General features: G+C 43.5%; 1 protein-coding gene across 10 annotated transcripts in view; it reads right to left on the bottom strand.

Annotated features, from left to right (window-relative positions):
• Window positions 1–21,509, bottom strand: part of KIAA0232 (KIAA0232 ortholog) — an 87,746-nt gene that overhangs the window by 54,215 nt on the left and 12,022 nt on the right. The window contains exons 2-3 of one of the 10 annotated variants that reach the window (XM_081812666.1): window positions 20,564–20,684; window positions 5,032–5,090 (exon numbers count right to left, since the gene is read on the bottom strand). The exons of 4 other annotated variants lie outside the window; for them this stretch is intronic. The gene's annotated coding sequence lies outside the window, so the exon portion shown is untranslated. Of the gene's footprint in view, window positions 1–2,902; window positions 2,957–5,031; window positions 5,091–20,563; window positions 20,865–21,509 lie in introns of those variants that run through there. 5 more of the 10 variants (XM_081812663.1, XM_081812668.1, XM_081812664.1 and 2 more) reach the window with 5 other exon arrangements.

Genomic DNA, 21,509 nt, shown 5'->3' with positions numbered 1-21,509 from the left:
TGTTTCTCCCTCTCCCTTCCCTGCCGCTCCCCCTGCTGCGCTCTCTCTGTCAAATAAATAAATAAAAACTTAAAAAAAAAAAAGTATGAATTATGGAAAACATAAAGCAAATGTTTTTCTTTTTCTTTTTTTTTTTAAGATTTTATTTATTTGATAGAGAGAGACACAGTGAGAGAGGGAACACAAGCAGGGGGAGTGAGAGAGGGAGAAGCAGGCTTCCCGCCGAGCAGGGAGCCCGATGCGGGGCTCGATCCCAGGACTCCGGGATCATGACCTGAGCTGAAGGCAGATGCTTAACGACTGAGCCACCCAGGCGCCCCAAAGCAAATGTTTTTCTATAATTTTCACCTGCTGAAATTTTCCAGCTAACTCTCAAAATTAAAACATTTTTCATTAGTTCTTTAATATTTTTGGATCTTAGGATGGCAGACAGATCATCAAGTAAACAATACACTGAATTCTGGGGACATCACCTAAAGCTAGGTAACAAGCTGGTACTCATTCAATGAAGATCAACCAAGACTGAGAGCAGACGAAGCAACAGCTGAAGGAGCTGGATGAAAGATCTAAGGCAGCCTGAGCTCACAGCAAACAGCACCAGAGATTGGCAGAGGGCAGCCCTCCAGAATTCAGCAGAGTATTAATCAAGGCATGCATATGAGGAACTCCCTGAGTGCAGGAAAGGATCATCACGAAGACTAGGCGGAAATAGGACTTGATGCTCAGCACGGCCAGGAAGGACTTGATGCTCACCAACCAGACTTGAAAACCTCCTAATTCAGGGACACTGGGTACTCAGAAGGCTCCTAACTTAGTAAGGGGAAGCAACTAGCCCTAGACAGAACAGAGTGTGCTTAACACGTCCTAAAAGGAAGACCTGGAAGGACCAAACTATTTCTAATTTCACTATGGTCCCAGAACAAACCTCAAGAAATTTATAGGAACACAAAAAATACCTAGCACCTAACAAAGTAAAATTTAGGGGCGCCTAGATGGCTCAGTCGATTGAGCGTCTGCCTCTTGGTTTTGGCTCAGGTCCTGATCTCAGGGTCATGGGATTGAGCCGTACACTGGGCTCCAAGCTTGGCATGGAGTCTACTGGAGATTTTTTCCCCCTCCTTCTCCTTCCCCCTCTACCCCTCTCCCTGCTTGTGCTCTCTCAAATAAATAAAATCTTTTTTTAAAAAAAAAGTAAAATTTACAATGGTTGGCACCTAATAAATAATTAGCAGACATGCAAAGAAGCAGGCACAAAGGAAGTAGAAAATAAGAGAAAAATAAATTCATTGAAACCAACTCAGAATTGATACAAAAGTGAGATTTAGCAGAAAGGACTCGAAGCAGTTATTATGACAAAAGGCCATATATGTGATGAGTAGAGAACGGAAAAGATAAAGATTGAAAGTCAAACATCTACAGATGAAAACTACAACGTCAGAGATGAAAAGCAGGCAGCATGGGGAAAGAGCAGATCAGCCACTTCAGAAGGAAAGAGTCCAGAGTCTTAAACTGCAAAAGAAACCATACAAAAATGAAACAGAGAGAGAAAGGAATAAATTAACACAGCTTCAGCAAGCTGTGTGACAATTTTAAGAAATCTAACATATGTTAAGTTGGAGAAGAAAGAGAAGGGGGTCAAAGAAATATTTGAAGAAATAATGACCAACATTTTCCCAAAATTGATGACCGCTAAACACACAGATCCAAGAAGTTCAATGAACTCTAAACACAAGAAACATGAAGAAACTGACACCTAGGCTTCCTGCAGCAAAACGGTCCAAATAAACAGTAGAGAGAAGAAGCTCAAAGCCACCGGGGAGAAGAGACATTAGGTAGAACAGAGCAAAGGATGAATAAGGACACCAAGTTTCTTGTCAGAAACGTGGAAAGGAGAAGATAATTGGGCAAAAAATGTTTAAGGACTGGAAGAAAAACGCATCAACTTAGAATTTTATACTCATCACAAAATCTTCCACAACAAAGGTGAAACAAAGACTTTTTCAGATTTGCAAAAGCTGGAAGATTCCAGCAGCAGCAGCAGCCATCAGAAATGTTACAGGAAGTCCTCTGGGCAGGACAATGACACCAGAACAAAACGTGCATCCACTCAAAGGAACAAAGAGCACCGGAAACAGTATAACTACATTTTTCTTATTACTTCAGTATCTTTCAAAGATAATTCCCTATTGAAACAAAAATAGTAACAATTTATTGTGAGGTTTGCAACATACGTAGAAGCAAAATGGAGGGCAACAGAGCACGAAGGCTGAAGGGGAAAATCTACTACTACTACCCGCTCCTTCCACGTTCCCTGCAATGGTAGAATGGCACTTGGAGACAGACTGATATGATAGCTGTTAATAATTACAATAAATGTAAACGGTTGAACCAACCAATTAAAAAGCAGATGGTCAGACTGGATTTTAAAACTGCAAGACCCAGATATATGCTGCTTATAAAAATATCCACATTAAATATAAAGGCACAGACAGTTCCCAAGTAAAAGGATGGGAAAAGATACACCAGGCCAACACTGATAAAAAGCAAGGTGGAGGGGCCCCGGGTGGCTCAGTCAGATGGGCAGCTAACTCTCGATTTTGGCTCAGGTTGTGATCTTGGGATCCTGGGATTGGCCTCCGTGTTGAGCTCTGCACTTGGCAGGGAGTCTGCTTGAGGATTCTCTCTCCCTCTCCCTCTGCCCCTCTTGCTCGCCCTCTCTCTCACGCTCAGTCTCTCTCTAAAATAAGTAAATCTTTAAAAAAATGAAAAAAAGTACAAGGTGGAATGTCTACATTAATATCTGACAGATTTCAGAGCAGAGGGTTAATAGAGGTGAAGGTCATTTCAAAATGATAAAGGGGTCAATTACCAAGAGGATGTAACAGTCCTATGTATTATATACCTGGTAGCAGAGTTTCCAAATGCATGAAAACTGACAGAATTTCAAGGAGAAATAAACAAATCCATGATCGTACTAGATTTCAAAATCCCTCTCTCAATCACTGAAAGAAGTAAACGGAAAATCAATAAGGATTTAGGAAACTAGAGCAACGTTATCCTCAATCAGACAGAAGACTGTATTCTGGGCTCTAAAGAAAGTTGCAATTAACTTAAAAGGATTCAAATCATACAAAATATATTCTCTGACCACATGGAACTAAATTATAAACTAATCAGGGGCACCTGGGTGGCTCAGTCTGTTGAGTGTCCAACTGATTTCGGTTCAGGTCATGATCTCAAGGATTGTGAGATCGAGCCCCATGTCAGGCTCCATGATAGGCATGGAACCTGCTTGAGATTTTCTCTCTCCCTAGCATCTCCCCAGCTCTCTCTCTCTCTAAAAGAAAAAAAAAAAGGTTTCAACCCAACCATAGGATTCTCTCTGTTGTCATTAAGAGATTTCACACTTCTTTAGCCAAGTGCAAGGATTCAAGAAATGGGTGAGAAAAAAAATCAGCATACAAATGCAAAATGAAGTACACTGAACTCCCAAGATCTCATCAAAGCTGGTTAAAATCTGCCCTTGCATTTTTACCCCTAACAGAACTCTTCCTCGAACTTGTTCAATAGCTGATGCCATATCATCTTTAAATAATGGGCCATATCCCTAGAGTCACACTAGCAGTTATGATCTTTTTTTTCAGTTTTTAGTTCTGTAGTTGGGACTGCAGAGGACCATGGGAAAGAGCAGGGGCTGGTAAGTCTGGTACCGTCAGGCTACTTGGCAGTTGTCTGTGTAATAACTGAGTGGATCCTAGTAACAGGGTCTGAGCCAGAAACGCTACAAGATGGCTCTTCCTGTACCATAATGGCAGGTCTAAATGTTCTTGGAGCCAGTGTCCATTCTCCATAATTTGAACCTCAAACTGTTAGCAGATGAACCAGGGACAGAATATTGGGCCATAACTAAGCTGGTTCTCCCTAAGAAGCAAGCCTTCGATGGGGGGGGAACATTTGACCAAATGAGAGACTCTATTTCCAGTTCTGAACTGAAAGGAGTCTCCTAGGTACATGGGCTCATGATTTTTAATTAAAACTTATTTTGGGGACGATCTACTACATGGTCAAAACAGAGGAAAGGTCTGACAAACCTAGGCAAAACCCATTTAATGTCTGTCTGATAAGTTCAAGAACACAGCTGGCAAACACCCAAATTTCAAACTGTTATGCTCATTCCCCAAATGTGAAATTTAGTCAGTATGAAGTTAAATTTCATTTAACTAAATTCTCCAAAAGTTTTTTAAAGATTTTTTTTATTTTTATTTGAGAGAGAGAGAGCATGCACACAAGCGGGGGGAGGGGCAGAGGGACAATCAGACTGCCCACTGAGTGGGGAGCCTGACAAGGGGCTCAATCTCAGGACCCTGAGATCATGACCTGAGCCAAACTCAGATACTTAACCGATGGAGTCACCCAGGTGCTCCTCCCAAAGAGTTTTAAAGAAAAAGCACCACTGTATATACTCAAAGGCTTTTTGTTTGCTTCATTTAATTTTTTCAACATCTGATTCTCCAGAGGTTTACAGAGAAAAGACAACCTTCGGATCATCCTGAGTTATCTTTCTCCCATGCAAAACTAACCCAAATCATCCTAAAGACTGGGCTGCATAAATGATCATTTAAAAGGTTCCAAAACAGGGGTGCCTGGGTGGCTCAGTCGTTAAGCGTCTGCCTCTGCCTCAGGTCATGATCTTGGAGTCCTGGGATCAAGCCCTGCATCAGGCTCCCTGCTCTGCGGGGAGTCTGCTTCTCCCTCTCCCTCTGCCCCTCCCCTCCATGCTCTCTTGCTCGCTCTCAAATAAATAAAATCTTTAAAAAAAAAAAGTCCCACAATAACACACTTATTTTAGAATATTTGTCTTTTTTACAACAAACTTTAAATGGTTTCCATTAAGGATGCAAAAAATATACACAGCTATAATTAAATGCCCATGGAAGTTTCTATACCACTTATGTCTTCTTTAATTCTTGCAGGTAGGAAAGTACACCATCCTAACAGTCATAACATCTAGGTTTTTGTAATCAGTCTCACCTCTGCTACTTAATAGCTGGTTTTGTGCCCATTACTTCTTGGGGTCTTTGTTTTCTCACCTGTAAAACAGAATAATAAATACGTGCTCTCTCTACACCTCAATCTCTCACAAGGTTGTTGCAATGAGCAAAGGAGAAGTACATCTATGTTTCTGCGGCCTTTGCATTTCATAAACTGTCATACAAATGGAAGATATTGTTACAAACTACCCCCCCTCAAATTGTTTATATCTGCTTTATCTTACATGTTCCTTCACTGATCAGATTATGTTAAGAGTAGTATTTGTGTTACCCTTTCAGAACAAAAAATACTCGATTTCCTTACTATCCTTAAAACAAACAACTATGAAATCTCCTTCATTTATAAGAACCAGTTTCTAGTCACATCAAAGCCTTCCCTCTTGATAACATGTTAGTTCTCTGCTACACTGCAAAGAACTCAAAGTGGTTAAGGTGCAGAGGATGAACACAAAAATACAACAGCTCCCTTTGATGCCCAGTTTTTTGTTTTGAAATGTACACATGTGCAGAGACCTGCAGAGCGGTCTCTGCACAGAGAAGCCTCACCATCCCCAAACAGCACAGACCCAGAGGAGCTCAGCACACCCTGGGCTTTTTCTGTGGCCTGGTATACAATTTCTAGAAATTTCTATTTCCAATCAAGGATTAAAAATAGCCCTGGTGGTGAATGAAAATCTTCCCCCAAGACTGGGGGACTCTGTGCAGGCTTGGGGATTGATCAAAGCATCCAGGCCTAATATTAATCTGAGACTGGAAGTGAAAGGGCTGAGGGTGGGGGGATACCCATCATGCCCTGCTCACTCTCGATATACCCCCAGGAAACCTCACACCACCCTGGGTCTCCAGGAGTCAGGGCCCTGGGGCCTGGGACATTTAGGATTAGACCTGGGACTAGGATAACAAACTGAATTTTAAAAACAAAAAGCACTGAGGGGACGGGGGTGGGGGGGATGGGGTAGCTGGGTGATGGACACTGGGGAGGGTGTTGTCGTGAGCGCTGGGTGTTGTGTAAGACTGATGAATCACAGACCTGTACCCCTGAAACAAATAATACATTATATGTTAATTAAAAAAAAATAAAAATAAAAGCATTTACTTCTTTAACTGTCTAGTCTATATGTTTTCAGAGTCATATAATTTAGTCCCAAATGATTTGTCCACTAAGAAAAAAAGAAAACAGATCTAGAACTTAAGTTATTACCAAGTACTTTTTCAACAAATAATTAAGACATGACCACAAGTTTCAAATGAGTAATTCAGTAATGAAGGCTCTTTTTGTGGTATTGAATAAAAGGTCATTTTGAAGGAGTTCACTGATCTTCCAAAATCTCTTCCCTTGTGTAACAATTTTCCAAGAAATGTAATGCTGTCTTTCTGTCCTCTTTGTAACACCACACACATTCCTAGAAGTAATTCAAATTACAGCCCCATTTGTGTTCCTGAAGAGTCATCTAGGGTGCAAGCAGCAGTGATTCCTATAAGCTCTAAGAAACAGACATTCTGTAGTTCAGTTTCTTTGAAGCTCAAGCAGAGGCAGACAAGTGACCAGCTGAATTTAAATGTCAAAGTGTTTCCCTTCTTCTTTTGTAATATGGTGCATATATTTTTAGGTTTGCTGAAAACACATTAAAATTATTTCAAAAGCATCATCTCTTTCTAACATGGAACACAGCTATCATCTGTGGCATGTCCTCGATTTGTCGTGTGACAGCGCAACTGATCACGAAGAGCACCAGTCAACAGTTCCAAATTGCGCTTCTCTGCGCAAAATGCAAAGTGCAGATCTTGTGGAGGGAAATCTGTTCAACCGACAGACTCACTCTTCTACTCTCCAAGCACTTCTGCTTTTCTGCTCAAGTGGATCACATCTACTTTCATTACAAAAGTTTGCTAAAGTAGTTTTCTAAATATCAAAACAGAAGGATACCCACACACAATTTCTCTACCCTAATATAATTCATGGTATTTCCGTGTGGTCATTATCAGTGTTTTTTTTCCTTTTGCATAGAACTTAAAATGTTTTCTTATTTCAGCAGGTTAAATAATAATACATACTTCTGTATTCTCTGTTTTCCACCTAACATTACATCTTCCCAGTGCTGTGCTAGGGTCCAATATGGCAGCCACCAGTCAAATGTGCCTATTTACATTTTAATTAAAAACTGGCCACACCAGCCGCATTTCAAGAGCTCAAAGCCACATGTACCTAGTGGCTACTGTGCAAATAAAGGACATTTCTGTCACTGCAGAAGTTCTACTGAACTAGCTTTGATTCCCTATGTTGAACTTAACAAAGAGTCACTGGCTTAACAGAATCCATGTACCCTCCTCCAGGTACCTGTGGACTGTAGGAGACACTCCTCATACCCGGAAGATGGGATGCTAAGCACAGCCTTTCTGAGATAGCACAATGTACCAGAGGGACGGTGTGAGGAAGTGGAAGACATCTGCCTTTGTGTTTGATGGGTCTCAAATTTCATCAGGGCAAATGTCATTACAGTAGAAAGTAATCATGGAAGGTTCAGTGACAATGTCAAACTGTATACAGAACACCAAGAACTATGAAGCTTACTGACAAAGCAAAAAGAAAACTGAGACTAACCCAGATGGGGGCCAAATTTCAAGGTTTTCAAAATTCAGGAAGAAAAGTTATTTAGTCAAAATAGGGTGGATTATGCTGCAGAAACAAATGATCCCCAAATCACAGTAGCCATATCCATCCTGGACTGGCAGGAATGCTCAGCATGATCACAGCACAACCACTCTGGGACTCTGCACACAATATGACAGTACAGTCACCAACCCTGAACCCCGCTAGTCCAGGAACCAGGGGCAAAGAAAATCCTGTGGAGGGAAATCTGTTGAAAGCATGCACCAGGGCGCCTGGGTGGCTCAGTCGGTTGAGCAACTGCCTTCGGCTCAGGTCGTGATCCTGGAGTCCCGGGATCGAGTCCCACATCGGGCTCCCGGCTCGGCGGGGAGCCTGCTTCTCCCTCTGACCCTCCCCCTCTCATGTGCTCTCTCTCTCTCTCAAATAAATAAATAAAATCTTTAAAAAAAAAAAAAAAAAAGAAAGCATGCACCAGCGCTTTGGAAACTGCCTCCCGGAAGTGAGCCCCACATCCCCCCCCACCCCTCACCGCCATCAAAGCAAATCTCATGGCCTCACTGCCAGTAGGGGTTGGGGTAACAACTCCTCTCCCATGCCAGGGAGGAGGGAAGAGCAGTAACAGGTGTCAACAGCCCTAAGGACTCTTAAAGGGGCAAAATGTGGGACTCTTGATAGGAAACAACTCTAAAGTCTAACACTATTGAAACCAGCATTCTGGTCAACCTGGGTGGAATATTTGAGGCAGATGAATTAAAACACTGCAAAAACAAAACAACCCACAAAAGAGACAAAAGTAACATGCTCAGGAAGGTTTCAGAAGGCATGAGCACTGCTGAAACATTAACACCTAAATGGCAACGAGCCAATCCCTGCCATCCACTAAGAAGCCATCCCTAACTACTTAAGGCCACACTGCTCTCTTCCTGTGTCACTGAGGGCACTCACTGTCCTCCCTACTCTCTGCTTTTCAATCATATGCATCTACGCTATCCTCCCAACTGCCTCCTGTGTGTGAGGAGGACAAGGCTGAAAGTTCTCCAAAGCCAAACTGTGACATATTCCACATGCTAATCAGCAAAATGCTTAGGCCTTGGCAGGTGAGCAAAACTGTGTCAAACTAAACACTTTCCAAATCTAAATGGGGGAATAAATTCTGAAAGACAGCCTTGGGAAATACAATATTCAAAATACTAAGCATGTGTGGGAAGACAATGAGCCCCAGGCAAGTTCTCAGCTGCCAGGTGGTAAACAACCCTAACCTAGGAGCCCCCGCCCATTCTGCCAGCACCCACACGTGTGCTGGAGGCGTCATGCGTGCCAGGCAGTGGACATGCTGTCAGTGACACAAAATCAACGACCTTCAGGTCTGATCTTCTGTATTTACCATCCTACATTAATGGGCTTTGGGCTTTATCCTTCGGTAATCAACTTACACTTCTTCCTAATGAAACCCACCCCCTCCCACCTTCCCTTTGATCTACTTTGGTACTTTTGCAATTTATGCCTTCACACTAACTACAGATCTTTACCTGGTCTTCCTCACTACAAATTTCACAATAAATTTGACAAAATGCTCAATATGCAAGGGCCTGAATTACCTGAAACTGTCTTTTCATAATTCCTCATTTCGGTATCAATACAATTTTCACACACACACAAAATATTCTGAAGGGGAGGGGTAAAGGATATACAAAATATAAATAGAAGAAAACAGAATAATAAAGAAAGATGTTTGAACTACTAAAACTCTAGCTTTTAGATTCTACTACTTTTCACAAAGATCCTAAATATTTGCCTGGCAAATCAGAGAGGGCACATTTATAACAAGGTAGTTACACACACATACACAATCTCAGTGCATCAGTTTGGAACATAAGGGACCGCTCATTTTCTTTAGTAGATAGCATGCCTTAGAGCGAGAATCGATTGCCAGAAGAGAAAATCCATGGAGAATCTACAGCCTAAACCAGAACTCTTATCACTGAAGAATGACAGGCTAAAAGCTGATCATATACACCTGTTTAGCCTCTGTATCTGAAAAATGACGTAAATATGGAGAGTCAGACCTACAGTCGCTTCCCCATCTAGAAACGTGCCAAGTCCTAGGAAATGAATAAGGCTTCTGTTTAAGACAATATAATCAATAAGACTAGTGTGGGACATGAGTGCTTTCCATGCAAATAGGAAGAGCTGCATAGAGATTAAATTCCATTTTTACTAGCCAGGCTATCAGAAATGAACTGATTAGTGTATATTCTCCAGTGACAATTAAAATGAATTCTTTTCATGAATGTAGGGTTCTTCTTCTAGATAAGAGTATTACTCGATAGTAACAGGAACTAGCAAAGGTGTTTACTAAACTGCAGACACATAACAGACCCAGTTAATCTCTAAATTGAAAAGATAAGAAAAAGGAAGAACCAACTAATGATGACAGGTGAAAGGACCGGGTTCTACAGAGAATCAGAAGTACAAGATAGACTCCCACTAAAGCAAAAACAAACGGGAACTAGATCACGTGTGTAATGAGACTAAATAAAAGGGAAGAGCTTTCAGTCCAGCCTGGATAAATTCTCCCCTGCTGGTGTGCTGTTGACAAGTGCTAACAGAACTGAAAGTCTAAGTCAGCCTCTAAGTTCTCAGAGTTGTAATGGGCCTAACCAGAGAGAGATAAACTGCTCATGCAAAGTAACATTGTTTTATTTCTAACTTTTAATCCACAATTGCCAGTTATTTAATAATTCATCCTCATCTGTTAATTTTTCTGGTTTGAAAAGCTAGGCTGATTTTCCCAGATTGAAATCTCTTTGCAGGTTATCACATTACAATAACCAGTGTTTATCATTCACCTAGATCTATTAGACATCAGAATTTCATTAGCAGGGCTACAAAATGGCAGTTTTTATGCCTTCAAAAAAGTCCTTATTGGAGACTTACAAAAATGTCGTTTTTCCCTGGAAGGGGCAAACCACACGTCAGGCAGTTTACAGAATGAAAAACCATGAGGAAAGCCCTTTGGGTCAGAGGGAAGGCAGTATAAATGTATACACTGACATCGGAAATAGTCCTCCTGCAAACGATAAAACAGCCACCAAACAAAATCCAAACAATAGAACAAAGTTCATTATTATGAAATCCTATAAGCTTTTAGAAAAATTGCTGGAAAGTGATAAAACTAAATTTCAGAAATTTAAAAACTTCAATTAAGAGAAACTAAACAGACCTTCAACTCTAAGAAAAATTTTCAAAAACACTAAGCAAGTTTATTTAGAAACAAAAAATTTAAACAAGCAGATTTTTAGAATTTTGAAAATGCAAAAGGCTCTAACATGAAGAAACCCATTTAATCAAGGACGAAGCATTTATCAAAGATACTAGATCATGGTGTATTACAATAGTTTTTCAAAGTAATACTGTTGCTTGTCCAATGTCTCTGCAAAAAATTCTACAGCTTCTGGGACTCCTGTCAGTTAAGCTTGATTTCAGCTCAGGTCATGATCTCAGGGTCATGAGATCAAGCCGTGTCACCGGGTTCCGTACCTAGAGTGGAGCCTCGAGATTCTCTCCGTCCCTCTCCCTCTGTCCCTCCCCTCCAGCCTCCCCCAACCCCAAGCGTGCACACAGGCACATACTCTCTTTAAAAAATTTTTTTTAAATTCTACAGCTTTCAACTACTGACCTCAAAATTATAAAGTGGCCTTCTGAGTTTCGATAGGTGCGGGAAGAAATGACCTGAAATTCTGAAGCTCACTGGGAAGACAGTGCCATTTTAAAAATACTAATATAAAGCCATAAGCTAAGTAATACATATTGAAGTTCTGCAAAATGAAATTGGGTAGTAAACAATATTTTGGTTAAGATTTTGTATCTCTCAATAAGAGCTACCTAATTCAATATAAAACTTTTATATAATTATCTGATACATACCCTACTAGTTAGAAATTTTATTTTATTTTATTATTTTTTTAATATTTATTTATTTATTTATTAGAGAGCGAGTGAGAGAGAAACAGCATGAGAGGGGAGAGGGTCAGAGGGAGAAGCAGGCTCCCCGCTGAGCCGGGATCCCGATGTGGGACTCGATCCCAGGACCCTGGGATCAGGACCTGAGCCGAAGGCAGTCACTTAACCAACTGAGCCACCCAGGCGCCCTAGTTAGAAATTTTAAAGGATCAGAATAAAATTCTCTATTTGATTTTGCAAAAAGATACACGTTTGAGAACTCAGAATAGGTTCAAAGTACATGTATTTTTCATCCATTAATTATATGCTTCAAAGATTAAATCAAGTCTTTAGCTGTGACTCTTAGGATGTAGTTACAGTCCCTAGGAAGCTATTTAAATGAATAGCGTCATCATTTAAAGTATAACCTGCTACAGTTCCCCTAAAGTGTATTTATTCTAGGTGATATAAAAATTTATTATTTTTGCTGCAGAAATTCTTCCTCGTGCATTAATTAGGGAAATACCAGAGCTGAAACAAAAGTAGGCTTATTTATTTTAGAATATCTTAAAACTTTTAATATGGTAATGTGAATCTGGAACCTCCAGGAAGGAAACAAAGTAGATAGCATTTTCCATACTTATTTAATTATAGACCTCTTTTGTGTTCCTGAGAACACACTTTGGGAAATATGACCTTTTATGAAAGACTTAGGGGCGCCTGGGTGGTTCAGTTGTTAAGTGTATGCCAAGGCTCGGGTCATGGTCCCAGGGTCCTGGGATCAAGTCCCGCATCTCCCTCTCCCTCTCCCCCTGCTTGTGTTCCCTCTCTCGCTGTCTCTCTCTCTGTCAAATAAATAAATAAAGTCTTAAAAAAAAGGAAAGAAAAGCCTTAACATTTTCCCTAAGTTATAAGGAAGACCTAGACCATCTAGGGTCCTTATATCATCAATTTCCTAGGGTTGAAAAGTTAAACTGAAGATACCACTTAGGAATAAGATCATTAAGTACATCCTCCTTTGTTTTTAAGATTTTTTATTTATTTTTTTAAATAACTTTTTTTAAACATTTTATTTATTTATTTGAGAGAGAGAATGAGATAGAGAGAGCATGAGAGGGGGGAGGGTCAGAGGGAGAAGCAGACTCCCCGCTGAGCAAGGAGCCCGATGCGGGCGGGACTCGATCCCGGGACTCCAGGATCATGACCTGAGCTGAAGGCAGTCGCTTAGCCAACTGAGCCACCCAGGCACCCCAAGATTTTTTATTTATTTATTTGACAGAGAGAGACATAGCAAGAGAGGGAACACAAGCAGGGGGAGTGGGAGAGAGAAAAGCAGGCCTCCCGTGAAACAGGGAGCCCGACCTGGGGCTCGATCCCAGGACCCCGGGATCATGACCTAAGCCAAAGGCAGACGCTTAACAACTGAGCCACCCAGGTGCCCCCTTTATTTTTCTTTTAAAAATCCGCATAAATTATATTGTGCTATACAGTACGTCAGTCAGAACTCCTTTTGACGTGGGATCAGAACCTTCCAGATTTCCCCCTTTCTCCTAGGCACGCCTCCGTCCTCATTTATGATCTTGGAGTACATACACTCAAGGAGCTGTGTCGGCATTCAATGCCTTCAGCGCACACCACATCCACACCAGCGCCTGTCATAGGCACAACAGCAAGGCAGGCACCTAGGGTGTCAAGGAGGTGCTTACAGCCATTGAAATGATCCTGGGCTTATTTCCACTGCACAAAACCACCAAGCTGTTCTGTAGTGGCTCAAAAGCCAGAGATCTAATAGGATGTTAACGGCAGAGCCACCACCAGGAGGAAACTCAGCAAGCAGGCCAGTGGCTCCACAGCACAGAAGGCCAAGTATGGCGCTCAGAGGGCATGCTCTAGGGGCTGGTGGGAGGGCAAGCTAACTGAGAAGTGCCTGTAGTTCATGAACATTTGCTGAGGGTCAAGTACAGCTGCTAAAAATTTAGAAATGCTACCGATTTTGGGCGCCTGGGTGGCTCAGTCGTTAAGCATCTGCCTTCGGCTCAGGTCATGATCCCAGGCTCCTGGGATTGAGCCCCGCATCGGGCTCCCTGCTCAGTGCGAAGCCTGCTTCTCCCTCTCCCACTCCCCCTGCTTGTATTCCCTCTCTCACTGTCTCTGTCAAATATATAAATAAAATCTTTAAAAAAAAAAGGAAAAAGAAAAGCTACTGATTTTAAGTGTACTTTGAGGCATCCCTGAATCTGAGAAACATGCTGAGAAGCCCCACTACTCCTAGAGGTCAAGTAGAGTAGCATTAATATGACTGTTTATCTATGGAATTCTCCCTACATCGGTGATATTCCTAAAGACCCAAAATATAAATACTTTAAAGTATTTATATTATTAATGCAATATTACCAAAAATATATTTAAAATAGCCAGCGGCTGGGATACCCGGGTGGCACAGTCGGTTAGGTGTCCACGTCTTGATTTCCGCGCAGGTTGTGATCTTGAGGTCGTGAAATTGAGCCCCGCACTCAGCGCCATCTGCTTGGGACACTCCCTCCCCCCTCCCCACCTCCTCAATGCCCACGCACTCCCGCTCTCTAAAAATAAACAAAATCTTTAAAATACCCAGCGGCCTGCACAGGTCCCAACCTGTCTGTGGTTTGGGGTTGCTATCTGCCTCATAAAGCAAAGGAGAGGGTTTGTCTTCTCCTCTGAAAAAGACTCCTACACAGCTGGCTTTAGCATCTTCCAGGAATAGGGAGGCAGGGATTGAGGCCTCATGAGCCTGGGTTTCAGCTGAGTTAGAGAAGACAGTGCTCACAACCAGCAAGTCCAGAGTCAGGTGGAGTTACCTCCAGGACTCGTTACTATTAACCCAGCCTGGGCTTCTTGACGGTCACAGAAGTGGACTCCTTAACAATAAAATAATAATAGTTTCAGGGCGCCTGGGTGGCTCAGTTGGTTAAGCGACTGCCTTCGGCTCAAGTCATGATCCTGGAGTCCCTGGATCGAGTCCCGCATCGGGCTCCCTGCTCGGCAGGGAGTCTGCTTCTCCCTCTGACCCTCCTCCCTCTCATGCTCTCTGTATCTCATTCTCTCTGTCTCAAATAAATAAATAAAATCTTTTAAAAAATAAATAAATAAATAATAGTTTCAAAAAATACAATAAAATAAAATACCCAGCAAAGTACGACACAAAGGTGAAAGATTCTGGATTGGAATTTTACACTAATTAAAACCCTTCTCAAGGGCACCTGGGTGGCTCAATCAGTTAAGCGTCTGCCTTCGGCTCAGGTCATGATCCCAGGGTCCTGGGATCGAGCCCCAAGTCAGGCTCCTTGCTCAGCAGTCTGTTTCTCCCTCTCCGTCTGCCCCTCCGCCTGCTTGTGTTCTCTCTCTCTCAAATAAAAAAGTAAAATCTAAATCAATCAATCAATCAATCCCTTCTCAGGGCACCTGGGTGGCACAGTTAAGAGTCTGACTCTTGATTTCAGCTCAGGTCATGATCTCAAGGTCATGAGATTGAGCCCCACGTTGGGCTCCTGGCTCAGTGAGGAATCTTCTGGTTCCTCCAGCCCCCACCCCCGCAAATAAATAAAATTTAAAAAAAATTTTTTTTAAGATTTTATTCATTCATTTGACAGAGAGCAAGAGAGAACATAAGCAGGGGGAGCAGCAGAGGGAGGAGAAATAGGCTCCCTCCTGAGCAGGGAGCCCGAAGCAGGGCTCGGTCCCAGGACCCTGGGACCATGACCCGAGATAAAGGCAGATGCTCAACCAACTGAGCCACCCAGGTGCCCCAAAATTTTAAAATCTTTAAAAAAAAAAAAAAACCTTCTCCTCCAAAAATAGACTGGCATGACCATCTGTAGAGATCTATAGAGGTCAAAACTCTTTAAAATTTCACTGATATGTTCAAATCACAAATATTACAAAGGTAAATATAAAGTAAAATGTAGCAGACATAGGCATTCAATAGAAATATACATGCACAGCTGAGAAAAGGATATAAACAAAAACAGTTAAGTATCCAAACACTGAACATGAATAAAAGTCACCTTTCAAATGACTCCTGTTAAATATAAAGTTGATTACTATGCTTTTCTTATAGATTCTGGTCAAATTCTCTATCACATGAAATATTTAATTTGGGGGTTAGTAATAAGTATTCTACTCCAGTGAATATGAAATCAGACAACTCTGGGAAAAAAGGTAATAATCCCTAGAAATACCTGATAAACGAGAGTAATCTCATCCAGATGCATCTTTCAGGTGTTACCTAACGACCAGTAACTAGAACCACAGGAGTGATTTGGGCCCAGAGTTGTTTTATGGATCCCTGAACATTCATGTTTCAGCCCCTCACAGACAAGGTGAAAGACCGGTGTAATTTATGCAGAAATCACTGCCTACAAACCAATTCTCCACCCCCACCCCCACCCCCACCCAAGGATCTGAGACCTTTACTACAAGAGCAATGGAGGATAGGGCTTAGGAGGGGAGATGGTCACTGTGGTGGCAGATTTTATGTCAGACCTTACGCGGACCCACTGAATCAGAATCTCCATTTTACCAAGTTGCCCAGGTGACAAATGTCCTGGCGGTGCCTCCCTGAAGGCTGAGGACACGTCCCTGTACTGCTCCCTGTGACTGGCGCGGCCAGTGGACCACAGTGGACATGACCTACACCATGTCCATGCAGCTTTAAAAGTGATCACTGGATTACGCCTGGCCTCTTCTGCTATCACAGGAAGAACGGGACCCAGACGGGACCGCTTCCTCAGCATGGGTCTCAGGACGAGAAGACACCTGGAAGGCCACCGCAGCAATGAACTCAAGGCTGCCAACGTGTGATGTGAGCCACGAAGAGCTGTCTGGTGCTTAAGCCACTGAGATTTGGGGGTTCGGTCACCACAGTGCAACCTTGTAAAATCTAAGAAAACATTCACGTTCTTAATCCATCTATGAGATACCTGTATTTAGAATTAGTGAAGCACACACCTAATTGCGTGTTCTTCTACATGGAAAACCAACTGTGCCAGCGTCACTAATGGATCAGCCCTCCATCCCCATCTGTAACTGCACTTCTCTACCAGACCCAAGTCCACATAACCACACGTCTGTCTGGGGCTCTCTTCTGTGCTTAACATAACTCATCCCCACGCCAACACCGCACTGTCTGAACTACCAGACTTTTACACAAGGTATCGAGACTCTTCCTCAGCAGTGTCTTCTCTGTGGTTGGCCCTTTGTTCATTCTTATAATTTTAGGATCAGCCACCACATTCTGTGAAAAACCCTGCTGGGGTTTTAATTGGAGATGCATTAAATATGTAGATCAATTTGAGGAAAACAGACCGCTTTACACTACGGAGTCTTCCCATTTATGAACAAGGACCATTTCTCCATTTATTTAGGTCTCCCCCTAGATCTTTCAAGTAAGTTTTCATGTTCAGCACACACATTTATTCCTAGATACTAGGTCACAGACTCTCCTAGGTTTTATACAGAATCAACATCTGCAGATGACAACAATTTTCTGTTTCTAGTGCTGCGATCCTTGGGCAGGTCGGTGCTGTTCTCTGGCTGTGCTGGCCCAGCGTCCCCTCAGCAGGTAGTATCAGCAGGGTGTCCTTTGTCCTATACAGGAAATGTTTCCACACTTCCTCATTAAAACTGATGTTCTCTGTAGGTTTTCTGTAGACATCCTTTACTGGCTAGGAACATTTCCTTCTACTTACAGTTTGCTAAGATCATAGCTATACCGGCTCAGTCACCTAGGTCTAGGGTTAGTGACTGAAGGTATTTCCTTTCTAATAGCATAATTTTGTTTCTCCTCCAGCAACAGAAGCAGCAGCTTATGTTTATGGAATTTACTACCAAAGTGTTCTATATGCATGCTCACTGCATTCGAACACCCCATGAGGTAGACACCGTTATTATATTCCCTTTGTACAGATGATGACATGGAAACTCAGAACAGAAACTTTGTTTCTCCAAACAGCAAGAAAGAGGAAGAGTTTGGATCTGAAAGCAGGCTAAGCTAACTCCAGAGTCAAGCTCCTCACCACTACAGATTGGTAACAATTGCAACCACCCAAAGGATCCTTCTGGGGGCGCCTGGGTGGCTCAGATGGTTAAGCATCTGCCTTCGGCTAGGGTCATGGTCCCGGGGTCCTGGGATCGAGCCCCACATCGGGCTCCTGGCTCGGCGGGGAGTCTGCTTCTCCCTCTCCCTCTGCCTCTCCCACTGCTCATGCTCTCTCTCTCTGTATTTCTGTGTCTCAAATGAATGAATAAAATCTTTAAAAAAAAAAAAAAAAGGGGTCCTTCTGGCCCCAAAGGGGAGGACTTGAGCAGCAATGGTCTGCACCTAACTCTGGCTGTCCAGGAGTTACATTCTGCTCTCGGGTAGTCCCATTTGACCAAGGATCCCCCTTCAGGAGTCCTTCAAATCATCAAAGCAGGACAAATTCAAATGGGGGGAAAGGAAGGTAGGATTAAATTTTAAAGAATTTTAAATTCACATGAAATAAGCCCCAAAATTTTGAGAGTGAGCTATTGTTCCACGGACCTTTTTTTAAGACCTTTTTTAAAGAAAGAGAGGGGCGCCTGGGTGACTCAGCCGTTAAGCGTCTGCCTTCGGCTCAGGTCATGATCCCAGGGTCCTGGGATCGAGCCCCGAATCGGGCTCTCTGCTCGGTGGGGAGCCTACTTCTCCCTCTTCCTCTCCTCCCGCTTGTACTTGCTCTCTCTCTCTCTCTAACAAATAAATTAATAAAATCTTAAGAAAAGCGAGAGAGAGAAAGAGAACATGCGAGGGGGGCAGGGAACCTTTAGCACAGAGTCCCACACGGAGCTCGAGCCCCCACCCAAGCCAAAAGCAGGAGTCAGACACGTAACTGGCAATGCCACACAGGTGTTGCCCCCCCGGGTACTTCTTAAGCAACATCAGCATTCCGAACCTGAACCTGCTACGGCTGCTTTCCAGAGAACCCACTTCCCAAAGACGCAAACTTGTGAGACTCAGAGAGGAACGGACTGCCCATCAGATTCAAGTGACCCTTAACTGTATTTAAATATCAGAAACCACCACCATTTGGTGAATATGCAAGACACAGTGGGGGTGACAAAGCAGCTTCATCTGGGAAGCAATGGTGGCATGTTCTCTAGTAATTCTAAAGCTAGGAGAATGTGATTTCAATGCATGCTCGAAAAAATCATCCTCAACGGCCCACGTCATCCATTTGCTCTGCAGATAAACCAGAATCCACATTTCCGCTCTGGTTTAGGAACATGGATATGCTAATCAAAGTCCTAGGAACCATAGTCACTTCCAATTAGTAGCTCCTTTCCACTCTCTTCTAACCACTGGTCGAGCTACCTCTGTTCAGCCCCTAACCCAATGACTGATACCCTTACAAGATGAGGGAAACGGGGACAGAGACCCACAGAGGAGGCCACATGCAGACGGAGGCAGAGAGGGGAGTGAGGTGCATATGAGCTGAGGAACACCAGAAGCTAAGAGACAGGCACAGAACAGGTCCTTCCACAGAACCTCCAGAAGGAGCCCAGCCTCCTGACAGCTGCCTTTCAGACTTGCAGCCTCCAGAACCGTGAGGATACATCTGTGTCCCCTGCCCAGGCCGTGGCACGTCCTTACAGCAGCCCGGGTAAGCTCCTGCAGCACTTCCTACCTTACACCTGACCGAAGGCCCATTTCCGCTTCTGCAACTTCCGCCTCCCGAAAAGTATATGCGACGGGACAGTGAGGAGAAAGGAATGGGCGGGCGTCAGCGTCGGGAGCATGCTAACTTTATACTCAGAAACATCGCCTGATCTAGGGCTGTTCAAACATTTCTCAAAGAAGCAAATCCCAATACGACGCCTGAAACACGTTCCAGGGGCACAGGTGAGGAGCACGGGAACTGCCCAAACTCCCGTCTCCCCACCCACTCCTGCCTCATGCCTAGAATCCTTTTACTCATCTGTTCATTCCATAAATGTTTGAGCACCTGCTCTGTGCCAGACATGGCTCTCACAGCATGGAAAACACGGAGCTAAACCAAACCTCTGCATTTTACAGATTAAGACACTTAACGTGGCCCGGGTCCCGTGGCGGGTGCAGACCAGGGCCACCGCGGTCCAGCTAGGAAGCTGCTGTTCACCCCTCATCCAATTTGCAGCCTTGCTGTCACAGAATTTTAAAGGATCAAAGCAAAGCCTTTTTACTCTGCATTTACCATATCCTTCTTAATCAGAGCTTTTGGTTTGGCCACAACTATTCACCATCCCCCCAGACCTAGAGACACTTTGAGAAGCTGACAGACCTTAACCCTGAGCCAGAGGGAAAGTGAGACCAGCTCTGACCCCACTTTAGCCAACGGCAGACTGCAGGGTGCTACCTGATCCTTTTCAAGGTACTCCTCTGCCTGCCCTGGCAAGGCCTGGGTAAGTCTACTCAAGGAGCTGCAATTTCCATGACAATTTCTACCCCACAGCTAGAGGAAAAATGGTTATAAACACTGTTCCTAAATGTGCATGTGTGTTTGGAAATGGGAGAATGAAATGTAGGCGAAAAAAGTATCCCGTGGAAGGGCAGAAATCTTTGCCTGATACTGGAGCAACAGAGCCACCAAGGCAGGAAGCAGCAGCTCCCCGAGTGGCGCCGACCACCTGGGGTCAGCAGAGGGCCCCCGCCTGGTCCCAGGTCCAGGTCTCTGGGAGCCGCTCAGGACAGGCCCGGCCTGGGCACGAGATCATGCTGACCAAAGGAACTGAATGACAAGAGGGATGGGAACAAAGCCCTCCCTCGGGGTGGCTGAGACCACTCCTGGGTTAGGCCTGAGTGAGTGTTAAAAGGTACTCTGCTGAAGGGAGGTTAAGACATTCTTATGGGAGTTGCATCAAGCAAAGGCTGAAAGGTGGGAGAGAGCCTGAGACCAAGGTTTTGAGGGTCACTGGAGTCACCTGCCTGCATTAACTGCGTCAAAGTTCCTACGTGTGCGCTTTCTCCGACTGTGGTTCTTCTGCAAAGGCCACATTACATCAAAGCTCTCACTGAACAGGCTGCATCCTCATCTTGATGAAACTCACTTTAAAACAAAACCAAAAACAAAAGAAGTTACAGGGAAAGATCCTGATCCTCCAGACTATCTCCAAGATCTGTTCCAGTCTAAAGAGCTAAGCCCATCTACTGTACAGTGGCCAGGCCTAGTTGCTCTCTGATTCTTTTCCACGAGTTCTAGAGAAGTTTTCGTGAGGCTCACTTGCCCACAGACCACAACTATTATCGCCCCTCCCCCTTCTCCAGCTCCCCTCCTCAGCCAGCTCTCCAGGCTGTCCTTGGACTTCTCTACCAACACAGGCTTCCTCCATCAGCACCATCCAACAGCAAAATGTAAGTCACCAGTATGCAATTTCAAATTTTCCAGTAGCCACATTAAAAAGGAAATGGGTAAAATTAATTTTAGTAATATATTTTATTTAACTCAATAGATCCAAAATATTATCACTCCAGGGGCGCCTGGGTGGCTCAGTCGTTAAGCATCTGCCTTCGGCTCAGGTCATGGTCCCGGGGTCCTGGGATCGAGCCCCGCATCGGGCTCCTTGCTCCGCGGAAAGCCTGCTTCTCCCTCTCCTACTGCTCCCCCTGCTTGTGCTCTCTCACTCTGTCAAATAAATAAATAAAATCTTAAAAAAAAAAAAATTATCACTCCAAACATAATTGAGGTAAAAAATCATTGGTATTTTATATTTTTTTCCCCATACCGAGTCTTGGAAATCCGGTGTATGTTTGACACAGCACATCTCAAGTCAAACGATCCACAATTCAGGTGCTCAAAAGCCGCATATGGCCCGTGGCTAGCTAACTGAACAGCACAATCCTAGCTGATCTCCAGTCCCATGGTTTTAAACAC

The sequence above is a fragment of the Leptonychotes weddellii genome, chromosome 2 (genome assembly GCF_054177405.1).
Source record: "Leptonychotes weddellii isolate Sample4059 chromosome 2, ASM5417740v2, whole genome shotgun sequence".
Classification (NCBI taxonomy): Eukaryota; Metazoa; Chordata; class Mammalia; order Carnivora; family Phocidae; genus Leptonychotes; species Leptonychotes weddellii.
Note: the sequence above shows the minus strand (reverse complement) of the source record. Positions and strands in the feature narration are given on the sequence as shown.